Genomic DNA, 14,090 nt, shown 5'->3' with positions numbered 1-14,090 from the left:
GTCTTTAGCAATTGAAGAGGCAGTTTCAGTTCAGATTTAAATCTTAAATATTCGTGGGAAATAAATGCTGAATATTTTAAAAGATGTTCTCCAAATGAAACTTCCCAAATAAAACAGTTGGAATTACAGTGACAACTTTGCAATATGAAGGGGGCCAATGAAGTCTTAACAATAATTGAAAAGAATTTAAACAGCTCAGCCTCAAGTTCTAATATTCTCTAGAAAATCTTAACAAAGCATCAAACTAAGAATGCAGTCTTTTTGTGAAAACTGCATTAAAAGCTCAGCAGCAAAGATATTTTAATACAATACTCTCGTCTGACTAAAGCATGACCCCTGACCCAACTGTTTTTTTAAAACAGGCATTGTAGCATTTCAAACAAATCAGGGGCTTAAGGCAATCGATTTGTTTTAAGGATACAAGTTTGATCATTTTAAGGAGGACATAATATTGCACAATTTCAATGTAAAAACACAATCTGCCCCACAGTCCACAAAACGCTAATTGAGATCCTGATTCAAACAAGGCAATACAGTTACTTAAAAGGACTTACTGAACCAGTATTTTAACAAACCAAAATTTTTAAACATCAAACACTCTCAGCATGGCACAATTTATATTGAAACTTTCCTTTTTCAACCCAAGTATTAGTACAACCTTAATTTCAGCCCTCCTCACTTTTTTTTAACCCCCTCACTGAAATTATACTAATAAAAAGATAAAGCCCTCTCAGTGCACCACATGGCACCGCAGTCCAAGTCACACTCTTCTCCCTGAACAAAAACTCAGTTCCTCAAATTTCGCCCCTAGAGGAATTTAACCATTTTATCACTTTACTCCTTATGAGGGCTCAAACCCCAATCAAACACAGAGGACTCAAATCTCAATTAAACATAGAGAACTTGAATCCCACCACGGTGCAGAGGACTTGAACCTCAACTTAAACCAGGGGGTTCGAACCCCAATAAAACACAAAAGGACTTGAACCTCAATAAACCCCCACCCCAATATAGCACAGAGGACTCAAATCTCTGCTTGTCAGTGCACTTGCAAAACTGTGTCTCTGGACTGAACTAATTACTGTTTAAGAAGTCCATAGAACAGACAGTGATCGAGTGAGGGGAACGTCTCAGGCACACAGGAATATTGAGAGGGACCAAGGTTTAAAATCTTACCTTGTGGGCCCATCTGTCTTGAGACACCGATGCTCTGGGTGAATGCTGATACCGTCCAATCGTAACTATTCATTTGGATCCTGCCAATATTGTTGTCCCTGGTCCTGCCTCAGTCGAAGCAAAACACTTAGAGACACAGTATAGTTTTACCACCTCCATCTTTATTCCGGGCCCTGGAGGGAGACAGAATGATCGCCCATGTGCACAGAGACATGAGTTCTTGGTCTTCTCTGGAACAGCAGTTTCTTAATGAATTATACAGTCATTTGCAGGGAGGAGCATCCTGATAAGGTAACATACATATTGATTGGGTGACCACTGCGATCAGTGAGTGTGAATAGTAAAGATTAAGACATCTGCTGTTATACAAGGAATGTTCTTAACCTTGTTAACTGGCTTCACATAATGAATACTTTTCACCTTGTTAACTGACTTTACATACTGAATGCCTCTTTGTCTTGTTAAATGGCTTTACATAGAGTGTTTTTCCACCTTGTTAACCCACTACCCTTGCCTCCAGCATGTCACTGTTTACTGCAAGTTCTTATCTGATCTGAGTCATACTAGCTGAACCTTTTGTTTCACAAAAGCTCAAAACATTACTCTTTCCCTTCCTGCTCATACCTTATATACTTTCTCATTTTGTCTGAGGTTAGATTGCTTTTTACAACAACATTTGTCACCACTTTGTTTACTAAGTTTCACCATTCTCTTGATGCATGCACATAATTGTGAAGTTTATTCCTGATGCACAGCTAATGACAGATGTATTTGGGCTTTATTTGATAACTAGACAACTCATGGAGCAAATGGTGGATGAATAGTGTAGTTTAAACATATTTCACGTTTTTACAATAAAATTCAGGATATTATAAATGTATAAATTGTAATCCTCAGTGAAAGATGCTGCAAGAATGTAATGTCTTTTGTTTCAAGTGCATTTAAGCCAGCGATAGCTTAATTATAGAGATGTTTCCCTCCCTGTTCTCTGAATGTCTTGGTCACAACCTCCATACAGGTCTCCTTATCACATCACATCACATTGGAATTCTCATTCCAATCTTTCTATGGCCTTTTAGATTTGTATGTCTGTTTAATGATCTGTTTATATTGATTTTCAAGCTCACTAGTAATTACAAGGTAATTCTGTGGATGGAGGTTTTCAACTAAACTATTCTTAATAATTCAATGGATGAAGATCACATGCAAAAGCTTTGTCTGAATTTATTCTTCCCAATCCCGGAGGCTGTAAGGTTAATTGTGGTAGCCCCTTCATACTAAATTAACCAGTTAACTCCACACTTTAAACAGGGGGAGGCAATGTCCTAATGATATTTCTGCTGTACTGTTAATCTAGGGACCTAGGTTCAGATCCTAACACAGGATTTGGTAGAATTTTAATTCAATAAAAATCTGGAATTATGAGTCTTATGATGACAATTGTCAATTGTCAGAAAAAGCCATCTCGGTTCATTAGTGTCATTTAGCAAATTGCTAACCTGGCCTACATGTGACTCCAATGTGGTTGACTCTTAATTGCCCTCTGGGTAATTAGGGATGCTGGTCTAACCAGCAATGCCCTCATCCTAGGAATGATTTTTTTTTAACAACTGACCTTTCATTCAATCTGGGACTCCTGTCTGTAGGCATTGGGTAAGGTTAAATAAAGGAAGTGTAGGGATATAGGTGTAATTAGGAAATAAAATCGCTAAGTATTACACTTCAGGAATAAACATTCTTTTTAAACTGTATGCTTATAAAATAATTATTCATCTAACACAAGTGAAAATTCCATAGATTCCTTTTTGGAAAACTAAGGGTTAATAACTCTGGTTCCCCCTGTAGTGAATATTCTAACTTCACCTTTTGGCTAAAACTTCTAGAAAAAGCATAAGGATGTATTACATATGGATTTAATTAAGTGATCTGTAAAGCAGGCTAGCACATATAATCCTGTTAAATAACAAGTATATTTTTAAAAAGTAAGCAATTTCTAAGACACATCATAACAGATTCTGCACAAGGGCAATGATACAAAGTGACATTACACTGGTTTGAGAATCATAATTCAAGTGAGAATGATCAATCACAAGAGTGGAATAACACAAATATGCACAATAGATTTTACGCAACCTTGAGTTAACCTAATGGTAAAAAGTGACTTACAAAAGTCATTTTTTCTTAACAGTAAAGCATAATAAGGAATCAATGAACAAAAGTTTTATAGTATGATATGAACAATTTGACCAGATCGAAGCTCAGAACTTCACTATAAGTGATTGTTCAACAATTAAACAACTGGGGATAATATTGATTTATGCAAATTTGAATGGATAATAGAAAGACAACAAACTTATATTGAGAAGAAACATCCACATTTGAAAATTTTGAAAGAAAATAGGAATCTAGTTGCTGGATATTTTGAATTGTCGGTCTTCAAACAATATTTGTGGTAAAGTTCTTTTTCTCAGTTGAAAGGGGATATCTTGAAGGATTTAAGGTAACATTTCATTTGATTTTCAGATGGACTAAAATAATTGTATATAACATTGAACTTTTGGATTCAAAACTGGACATAAAATTTATTTTCCATCTTTACTGTTGTACTATTCTTGACCAATTGAAGTGTATATTGCATTCTATTAACATTTACTATTTATTAAAATGAATTGTCTTGTGTGGATTTCAGAACACAATGGGCAGACTCCTGTCTCCATTGTGTATTATTCTTGAACAACATGTCCCAGACCCTCTTGGATATTTATGGTCCAGCTAATGCTAATTTGAAAATTAAGGTAATAAACATTCCCTTGAAGCATTTTCATCTCAGCTCCTCTGTCTTCGAGGTCTGAGTGGCCTCAACTTGTGAGAGAGATCATTGGAAATATGCTCCGAATCTAGTTTGGTTTTGGCATGAAGTTAAGGAGCATGAATGACTTCATATACTTAGAGAACGATAATTCAGTTTACTACATGATCTTTGTAACTTTCAGGTGCACTGTGTTACTTCTCCATCTCTCTGAGCTTAGTTCACATATGTTGTACATAGACATAATTGTATATTGTCTATCATCAATAAGGAGTAGCTACATGGGTGGTGACTGATGTGATCATTTTGAATCACCTGCACCTTTTTGGGGTCCAAATATTCTGGCCAAGAAGACATCAATGAGTTGCAAGAAGTTAAATGCAGTTACATATAATGTGCTGCAACTTTGATATTAGTAAATGATAGTACATATGCTTAGAAGTTTCACTGAGCGAGGGTCTGTCTCAGGTGGTTAATTCATCAACAGATCTGGCATGGTTCAGAGCAGCTAATAAGCTGCTGCAGTGGAAAGCTCCACTTTGTTTTTTTTATGACTTATACCATCTCCATTGCTATGACTGTGCCATATCAGATATTACTTGGTGCACGTCCCTTTAATTGACTTTTAAATTACATTACAGTTCATAGCCAACCCCAAATGTGGTGTTCTTGGGCCTCCATTCAAGGTTGTTTGAAGAAACAGCTTTATGGAATTATATCTAACTCCTTTATCACCTTTGATACTAATGTAAAGAGACCATATCTAAGAAACAATGGTGTAGATCTCCTACAATGCTCTGCTATAGTGTTTCATTCAAAATACTGGCTTTTTCAAAAATCTGCAAATTTATCAATTTTTTTCCATCCTATCACCTTCCTTTCGTGACCACAATGCAGTTCTGTCAGGATATCATCTTCTTTTACTCCATCAATAAGCAAGACTGAGCTTATGGAATATCACTACAACTAGGGCAGCTCATTAACACTGCTGCCTCATTTTTGCCAGGGACCCGGTTTCAATTCCAACCTCAGGACTGTCTGTGTGGAATTTGCATATTCTCCCCATGTCGGCGTGGGTTTCACAAGGTGCTCCGGTTTCCTCCCACAATCCAAAGATGTGCAGGTTAGGTGAATTGGCCATACTAAATTGCCCACAGTGTTCAGGGATGTATAGGTAAAGTGCATTGATCAGGGGTAAATATAGGGGAATGGGTATGGGTGGGTTACTCTTTGAAGGGTCACTGTGGATTTGTTGGGCCGAAGGGCCTGTTTCCACACTGTAGGGATTCTAATCAGTTTACATAAGAGAGAGATAAAAGGACGGGTGCATGATTCAAAGTGTTTAGTACAATGCCACAGTAGTAAATAATACATTAGCTTGCAGAATGTGTGTGTAAGAGAGATTAAAAATCACACAACACCAGGTTGTAGTCCAACAGGTTTTTTTGGAAGTACTAGCTTTCAGAACACTGCTCTTTCATCAGGCGATGAAGGCACAGCACTCTGAAAGCTAGCGCTTCCAAATTAACCTTTTGGAATATAACGTGGTGTTGTGTGGTTTTTAACTTTGTCCACCCCAGTCCAACACTGGTTCCTCCACATCGTGTGTGTGTGTGAGAGATAGAGATAGACTTACAGGCATCCTGTAAGCCAGTTCCCAATATTGTTACTATCAATACACACTTCAACAAGGCAAATCATTTCACAATGAACTCACTTTTTCAATTAAGTTGACTTCACAAAAAAATTGCATTTCCTGTGAATATGATCTTATTAGCAAAGTTTGCAATATAGTGCATGCAACAAGGTAAAGAAAGATCAAAAGCCTGCATGTTTCAAACTCAACTCCACTGTTAACATGACGTTTTTTGAACATACGGGCATGGTTAAGCTTTCAGAAATGATATTTAGAAGGCTTTGGATTTTCTATGAGCTCAACCACCCGGTAACTAGCTTCTTGGCCTTTTTCTGATACCTGCGCACATCCATCAAATGTTGGCATTTTGTTCTCTTGAACTCTTGGAATAACAGGAAACATTCACAACAAATCAATGTTTCATCTGCAAATGGCATCTTACCTAACTTGGCCCAACATTTCAACTCCCCCTCCCACTCTGCCAAGGACATGGAGGTCCTGGGCCTCCTTCACCGCCGCTCCCTCACCACCAGACGCCTGGAGGAAGAACGCCTCATCTTCCGCCTCGGAACACTTCAACCCCAGGGCATCAATGTGGACTTCAACAGCTTCCTCATTTCCCCTTCCCCCACCTCATCCTAGTTTCAAACTTCCAGCTCAGTTACTTTCTCCTTGACTTGTCCGACCTGCCTATCTTCTTTTCCACCTATCCACTCCACCCTCTCCTCCTTGACCTATCACCTTCATCTCCTCCCCCACTCACCCATTGTACTCTATGCTCCTCTCTCCCCGCCCCCACCCTCCTCTAGCTTATCCCTCCACGCTTCAGGCTCACTGCCTTTATTCCTGATGAAGGGCTTTTGCCCGAAACGTTGATTTCGCTGCTCGTTGGATGCTGCCTGAACTGCTGTGCTCTTCCAGCACCACTAATCCAGTATATGTCTTTGGAACTCTCCTACTCAAAAGTAGTCAAAACAATCTTTGTATATTTCTAAGGCAAGGACAGCCAAATTCTTGGTAAGAAGATGACAAAGTTTATCAAGGATAGGCAGAAATGTGGACTAATCAGATCAACTATCATCTTACTGAATAGAGGAAAAGTACAGAAAGGCTGACCTACTGCTCCTAATCCAGTTGTTTGCATGTATCTGTGTCCATTTCCATTTTCTTTCATACTTTTGTTATTCACTCACGAGGCTGGTGCCAAGCTCCAGTATTCTTTGAATTGTCACACGTGTAAGCATTTTGATTAAACTACTAAATTGCCAGATTTTACCAAATTCATTCAGGTTAAAATAATATAGACACCAGGTTTTTCATTAACAAGAAAATGATTAGCTATTGTAATTTAGGTCTCGTGTGTATACCCAATTTTCATTGTTCAACCATTGGTGACCATGCTTTCAGCTACAAAGGTGCAAAATATTGCATTCCTCTCTTTAATTCTCTCTTACAGGGTGGTGGTGAAGCCATAGATCAATATCAAACTGAGGATGAACATTTTTAAAAGGCTGTGGATTAACCAGGAGCCAATGTGGATCAGCAAGCACATGGCTGATGAAAGAACAGGATGTCAGATGCACACTTCACATAAAAGGACATGTAAATTAGGTCTCACAAGAGACCTAATTTAAAATCGTGATAGATTTTTGTTAGAAAAATTGTAAAAGTTTTACTCAGTAAATATTTTATTATTTAACATGTTTGGCCTGTGGACTAAAATATGAGAAATGGTACTGCTTTAAACCAAGGAAACTCAAAGAAGATGTTGCAGTTTTAAAATGTGACTTATGGGAGCTCATTGTATCTACAATATTGCCTTATTCATGCAGTGGGAGAGAATGCTAGACCTATCAACAGTGTGTGTGTGTCAGACACTGTGTCAATTTTGCTCTAGGACATCTCTGCAGGAGTTTCTCAGTGTAGTGACCTTGACCCAACCATCTTCACCTGCTTCATCAAACAATTTCCTTCCATCATAAGGTCAGAAGTGCAGATCTTCAATGATCACTGTACAATGTTCAGCACAATTCCTGACTCCTCAGATACTGAAGGAGTCCATGTCAAAATGCAGAAAGACACAGACAATATTCAGGCTAGGGCTTACAAAAGACATTTGTGCCAGGCAATGACATATTCAACAATAAATATAGCTACCTTCCCTTGACATTCAGTGGCATCACCATCACTGAATTCTCCTACCATTAACATTCTGAGGGCCACCATTGACTAGAAACAGAACTGAGCTAGCTGCACAGGCAGTCAGAACTACCTGTGAGTATTGTTGTCTTAATCATGTTAAATTTGAACATTGTATGTGATGTAGGGTGATGTCAACAGTAGTTCCTGCACTGGTTGAGATTACCATGAAGGATTCTCCTTTTCAATCTCTTCCCTCAGCTGAGGTATGAGTACTCTTGGGTTATACTACTACCAGTTACCTCTACTGAAAACTGCAATCATTGGTCTCAGTACTGTGTCAGTATAACCATTGTTTTTCTTCCTTTTCTGTGCATTCTTATCAAGCAGTGCTTCAATTGATTTGAATACTGATCTATTTCATTACCTTTCCTCTCAAATTTAAGTAAAATTTTAAAATAAAATCTCTCCTGGTCCCATTAACACCTGTCACTCCGATAGATAGAGGCTAGTTATCATCCTCATAGTTTAATGATCATTCGTGATATTAATCTCGCTCATGGGAAGTTAACTAATTGGCATACACCTATTCGAATGACTACTTTCACAATTTGTCAGCAGCGGATGAAAGGTTTCAACTGGTGAGTAGTGCAAATTCATGTGATTTATTAAAATATTTAGTTCAGAAATTCTAAAATGGTACCAGCGGTGCTTCAGTTTCATGGTAAAAGCAAGGAAGCCCAGTTCTAAAGAAGCCTTGAAACATTATCTTGTTTTTCTTTCTACAAACACTGGAACTTTTTGTTTTCATTAGGGAAACAGGGCTTGTCCTCTTTAAAAGAAGACTTCATGGAGGTGAACTCATGAAAGAGTAAACTATTTCCACCAACTGGAAAATTAGTAACCAGAGGACACAAGTTATCAATGTCTAGATAGCACAGCCTGAAAGGCTCGTAGAAGCAGATCCAATCGTTTTTAAAAAGAATTGCATACAAACTTGAAGGGAGGGGAGTCATTTCTAAGAATGGGTTGGTGGGGGCAGATGTGGAAGCAAAAGAATTGGATCATTCTTTCAAAGAGCCACAATGAGCACAATAGACTTAAAAGTGTTTTTAATCAACCTTCCTACAAAATGTTAATACACTCCTCATTTAGAGTTGGGATTTGACCCCAGACATAGGGACTCTATCACTGTGCTATATGAACTTGCATGTTTTGTCATTCTATGTGAGGGAAGAGATCTTGAAATCTTAACTGGACACCTAAAGGGGTTGAGCAATGCTAAATGACAAACACCAATCATAATGTTGATATTTTCTTAGCGACTTGGTTGGTTAGTTCAGTATTTTGGCTACATGTACAGATGTCACATGGAAACCTTATACTACCCCTCACCCATCCCACCACTGCCCAAGTCCCACAATTCACACTAGCAGAGTTGAACTATATTAACACAAAAACTGCATCTGCAGTGCTCACTTCCTCCTACATTAACACATCCAATTTCAGCTCTCGTGACCAACCTTAGCAATAAGCAAAGGGCACAGATGTAGTTTCCTCCGATTTTCTTTCCTCTCTGTAAGAAAGTCCTCAGCTCCTACATGGGGCAAAAGGCATCGAAACCTTTTTATCCAAACTAAAGGTGGGTAATGAAGCTGAATAAGGGCTGGGCCTATGGCCCAAGTGATGATGTTGCTTTGCTGAAAAGAATCCTAACTGCCTTAAACAAAATCTAGCTGATGAAAAGATTCAAGTGGGGATAGGAATAGAATTCTTTAAAACTGATTAAGAGTTTGGATTCTCACGAGCAAGAGGTCAGATCCATTGAGGTCACCTTTTCTGTGTCAGTTCTTGTATGCAAGGGCAGGTTAATACAGGGAGAAAGAGAGTGCTAGCATGGATTAGGAATGATTCCAAAGGGTCAGAAATGATCCAGCCATCTCGAGCAGGTGGGACTTAAGCAGGACTTCTGGTTCAGAGGTAGGGACACTACCACTGCAACACAACAGCCCTCACTCTTACTTACGTTATTAGCTGAGATTCTGGTATATTCCAGATTTACAAACGTTTGGTTTGCATCTAACTGCTGCAAAGGACATCATCGCCCAAGGAAGAGTGCTTGGAAACCCTTTAACTTTCCATTGTTTGCAAACGCTCAACGCGATCAAATCGCGAGGCGCTGCTTTATTTGCATACGTGGACATTCCGGCAGCTTCCGGAACCCTCCCTCTCTCAAGATGACAATCATTTTTCATCGAAGAGAACAGTCTATTAAACTGAACAAACCACGCGTTGATAAAGTATACAATGCCCTTGATAGTTTGGGGTTGATGCACCGTATGCAGAATGATTGCAGCCCTAGCTTCCAAGGTAAGAATAGACCTTTTGGAATCCTGTGTCACTCGCTGTCTGGCTGCATGTTGGTTGTCTTACTCAGATGTTGTGCAGCGGAGGACTGTTATGAGTAAGAGATCGTAGAGATCAGCATGCTGTTTATTGTTGACAGAAGACTGTAGTCGGCGAAAGTGAGGACGGCAGATGCTGGAGATCGGAGTCAGGATTGGAGTGGTGCTGGAAAATGCACAGCAGGTCAGGCAGCATCTGAGGAGCAGGAGAATCGATGTTTGGGGCAAAAGTCTGTTCAATTAGTACAATTACAACGTTTAAAGACACGTGGGTAGATACGTGAAGAGGAAAGGTTTGGGGGGATATGGGCCAGGAGCAGGCAAGTGGGAATAGTTTAGTTTGGGATTATGTTCGGCATGGACTGGTTGGACCGAAGCGTCTGTTCCTGTGCTGTATGACTCTAAAGTGCATGCCCATCATTGTTTAATGCTCAGATTCTTTTTGTAGTTTAATGCAAAAACGAACGGGACCCTCTCAATTTCCAGCTCAGTCAATATTAGTGTTCATATCCACATTCCTCAAGTCTTGTCTTTATTTTAATCTTTTCCCTTTCTCTCACTTGTTGCGGCAGTGCCTTTTTATTCTGCACTTTTCAGATTTGTACTGTTTTGTCCTGTCTGTTGATGTGTAGCTTTATACACCGCTTGTACGACGTGGGGAGATGTTAATGTAGTTTTTACACGTGTTCGCCTGTTTTGTTTCGTAAGGTAGTGCGAAATTCAATACAGTTACTCGACTGGCCTTAAATATTCATAGCACTTTTTAAAAAATAAACATAGAGATGAAACAACAAATTATTTTTCTCAACTTGTTAATAATATAGGCTGCATCTCAACTCCTCCCATCGAGCTGTTTGGGTTTCATCGTGAGGACAGTTCCTGGGCAAAGTTTTTGTAAAGTACCTCAATGAGGATTGAAACGGCGGAGTAGGTTCATTTTTGTACCAAGAGCTGGCCTTACAATGCAACTATCATAACCGCGATCAGAAAGGCTTATTTTCATTTATGTCATTCCTCAATGTTGTTTAGGGATGACGGCAACAAAGTTCTGTGTCTCGAGCTTTATCTTTTGTGCTAGGGGTCCACTTATGCACACACGCATGGTGGGAGAAATCTGTGTGTTACTGTTTGAATGAGTGAGCATGTAGGAAAGCTGATTGATTTAAATTAAATGGATTGAACATGCTTCCCTACCCCCAACCCCCTGAGCCTTCTCCCCCCAGTGGGAAGTCTAGACAGGGTAATGGGTATTGTTTGAACAGCGTCAAAACAAGGAGGGAGATGCAAATACCCATTCACAAATATTTATTCCAGTTAAGGCAAACTTATTCTTTTGTCCCTTTTTCAGGCAGAATTGAAGTATTTTATAATATTAATATTTAAAATCTAAAGCTGTAATATTCTGATTTGATAACGATCACACTTTTTGCTCTCTTACTCCTGGGGCACTCCAGAATGTCCTAAATCTCAGATTAATGGGTCACACATCGAAACACAGATGAAGAGGAATTTCTTCTCTCAGAATGTAATGAATCTGTGGAGTCATTCACCACAGAGAGCTGTGGAGTGATTAAGTATATTCAAAGTTAGGATACATATGTAGATTCTTAATCAGTAAGGGAATCGAGGGTTATGAGGGAAAACCGCAGGACAGTGGAGTAATTAGATCAACCATGATCAACTTGAATGGAGAAGCAAACTTGATGGACTGAATAGCCTACTTCACCAGTGTGTTATGATCTAAACTCCATTGCAATTGATCAATAATTTTTTGAGCAATTTCTGTAACAAAAGTCTCTTGGAGTGTAGATGAATGAGAGGTAATCTTAATAAAACATGTAAGAATCTAATGGAGCTTCGCTGGATAGATGCTGTGATGATGCTACTTGAGGAAGATCTAAAAGTGAGAGCCATCCAGTCAAATGAAGTTCTCCCATTTAAGATGGAGATTGCGGGGAAATTCTTATATATATAGAGTCATCCAGCATGGAAACTGATGCTTTGGTCCAACCAGTCCATGCTAATCATGGTCCCAAACTAAACTAATCTCGCCTGCCGGCACTTGGACCATATCCCTCCAAATCTTTCCTATTCATGAACTTATCCAAATGTCTTTGACATGTTGTATCTGTAACTGCATCCACCACTTCTTCACCGAGAGTCATTTGGAATTCTATAATCATTGTTCAGTGGATTTTTGGATCACTGAATATATTCAAGGCTGAGTTAAATAATTCCCTTTATCGACAAGGAAGTGGAACATTATGTGAACTAGGGAGGAAAATGGAGTTAAGGCCTCAATCAAATCAGCTACAATCTAGTTGAATGGTAGGGAACACTAGATGGACTGAATGGCCAACTTCTTCTCCCATTAGTTATGTTCCTTCATTTGCTTGTAAACGAAAACAAGTGCAATTTCTGACATCCTGAAGCAAGAGTAGGTGATGACCTAGTGGTATTATTGCTGAACAGTTAATCCAGAGACCCAGGTAATATTCTGGGAACACAGGCTCTAGTCCTGCCATGGTAGATGGTGGAATTTGAACTCAATAAATATCTGGAATCAAACAGTTTAATGATGACCATGAATCCACTTTTAATTGTCGGAAAACCCCATCTGGTTCACAAATGTCCTCATTACCTGGTCTGGTCTACATGTGACTCCAGAACTACAGCAATGTGGTTGACTCTCAACTGCCCACTGGGCAGTTAGAGATGGGTAGTGATGCCCTCATCCCATGAATAAAGATTTTAACATTCAAACTTTTTAGTGATAACTGAGCTAACCATCGGAGCTAACCAACCTCTAAACAGCTTTTTTACAAATTCATTCATGGATGTAGGTGCTGCTGCCTGGCCAGTTTTATTGCTCATCCCTAGTTGTCCTTGAGAAGATGATGGTGAGCTGCCTTCTTGAAGCGCTGCAGTCCATTTGGTGTCGGTAGACCCACAAGAGGGAGTTCCAGGAGTTTGGTTCTGTCGTTATACAAGAACGGTGATATACTTCCAAGTCAGGATGGTGAGCAGCTTGGTGGAAAACATGCAGGTGGTGGTGGTGTTCCCAGGTATCTGCTACAGTTGTCCTTCAAGATGGAAGTGATCTTAGGTTTGCAACATTCTGCCTAAGGACCCTTAACAAATAATATATAATAATATTACAAATAATGCTTTCAATCTACTCACAATTGGAGAATCAAAATCATTTGACAAAAATGATCTTTTAAAAAAATCATCTCAAATGAATCAATGTATTATAAAATTAATGAAAGTAACAGCACTGTAATTCATATTACTAAAGTATGCTCACTCTTTAATGTTAATCTTATGCTCACTCTTTAATTTTAATCTTCGATTTTCAGTGTGAACTTCAAAGAAAATTTGACATTTTGCCATAGTACAGGTTTTCTCGTGGTGGATCATTTCTACCTTTGGACAGTGAAATGACATACTGAAATGATCACCAGAACAGCAGTTCTCCGGGGACAGCATAAGAATAATGTGTTTGAGCAAGTTACCTTCTGGGACACGCAAGACTTATTACTCCACAGAGAGAGGAACTCTTCAGAGAATAAAGCTGATTTCCAGACTTGTTGATTTTCACTTGTTTTATATTTAAATCACTAAATCATCAAAAACTGGAATGTCTGATTCATATCTGAGGAAGGGCCACTGGACCCAAAGGGTTAACTCTGCTTCTGTCTCCACAGATGCTGCCAGACCTGCTGAATTTTTTTAAGCAATTTCAGTTTTGTCTCCTGATTTTCAGCATCTGCAGTTTTTTTTTGTTTATTTGCCTGATTCTTATGTACTGCATCACTCTAATTGCAAAGCAGAACCTGAACATGGAAAGTGGGAGTAAAATATATAAAAAGAAACTTACTGATGTCAGTTCACTCACTTTGCAAATAAATTCCATCCTGTGCAG

At 39.0% G+C, this 14,090-nt stretch overlaps 1 protein-coding gene across 1 annotated transcript in view; it reads left to right on the top strand.

Annotated features, from left to right (window-relative positions):
* purg (purine-rich element binding protein G) overlaps positions 1-7,320 on the top strand; it is a 29,232-nt gene extending 21,912 nt beyond the window's left edge. The window contains exon 2 of the mRNA XM_072583922.1: positions 7,078-7,320. The gene's annotated coding sequence lies outside the window, so the exon portion shown is untranslated. The remainder of the gene's footprint in view (positions 1-7,077) is intronic.
* The last annotated feature ends 6,770 nt before the right edge of the window (positions 7,321-14,090 follow it).

Source organism: Chiloscyllium punctatum, chromosome 14 (genome assembly GCF_047496795.1).
Source record: "Chiloscyllium punctatum isolate Juve2018m chromosome 14, sChiPun1.3, whole genome shotgun sequence".
Classification (NCBI taxonomy): domain Eukaryota; kingdom Metazoa; phylum Chordata; class Chondrichthyes; order Orectolobiformes; family Hemiscylliidae; genus Chiloscyllium; species Chiloscyllium punctatum.
Note: the sequence above shows the minus strand (reverse complement) of the source record. Positions and strands in the feature narration are given on the sequence as shown.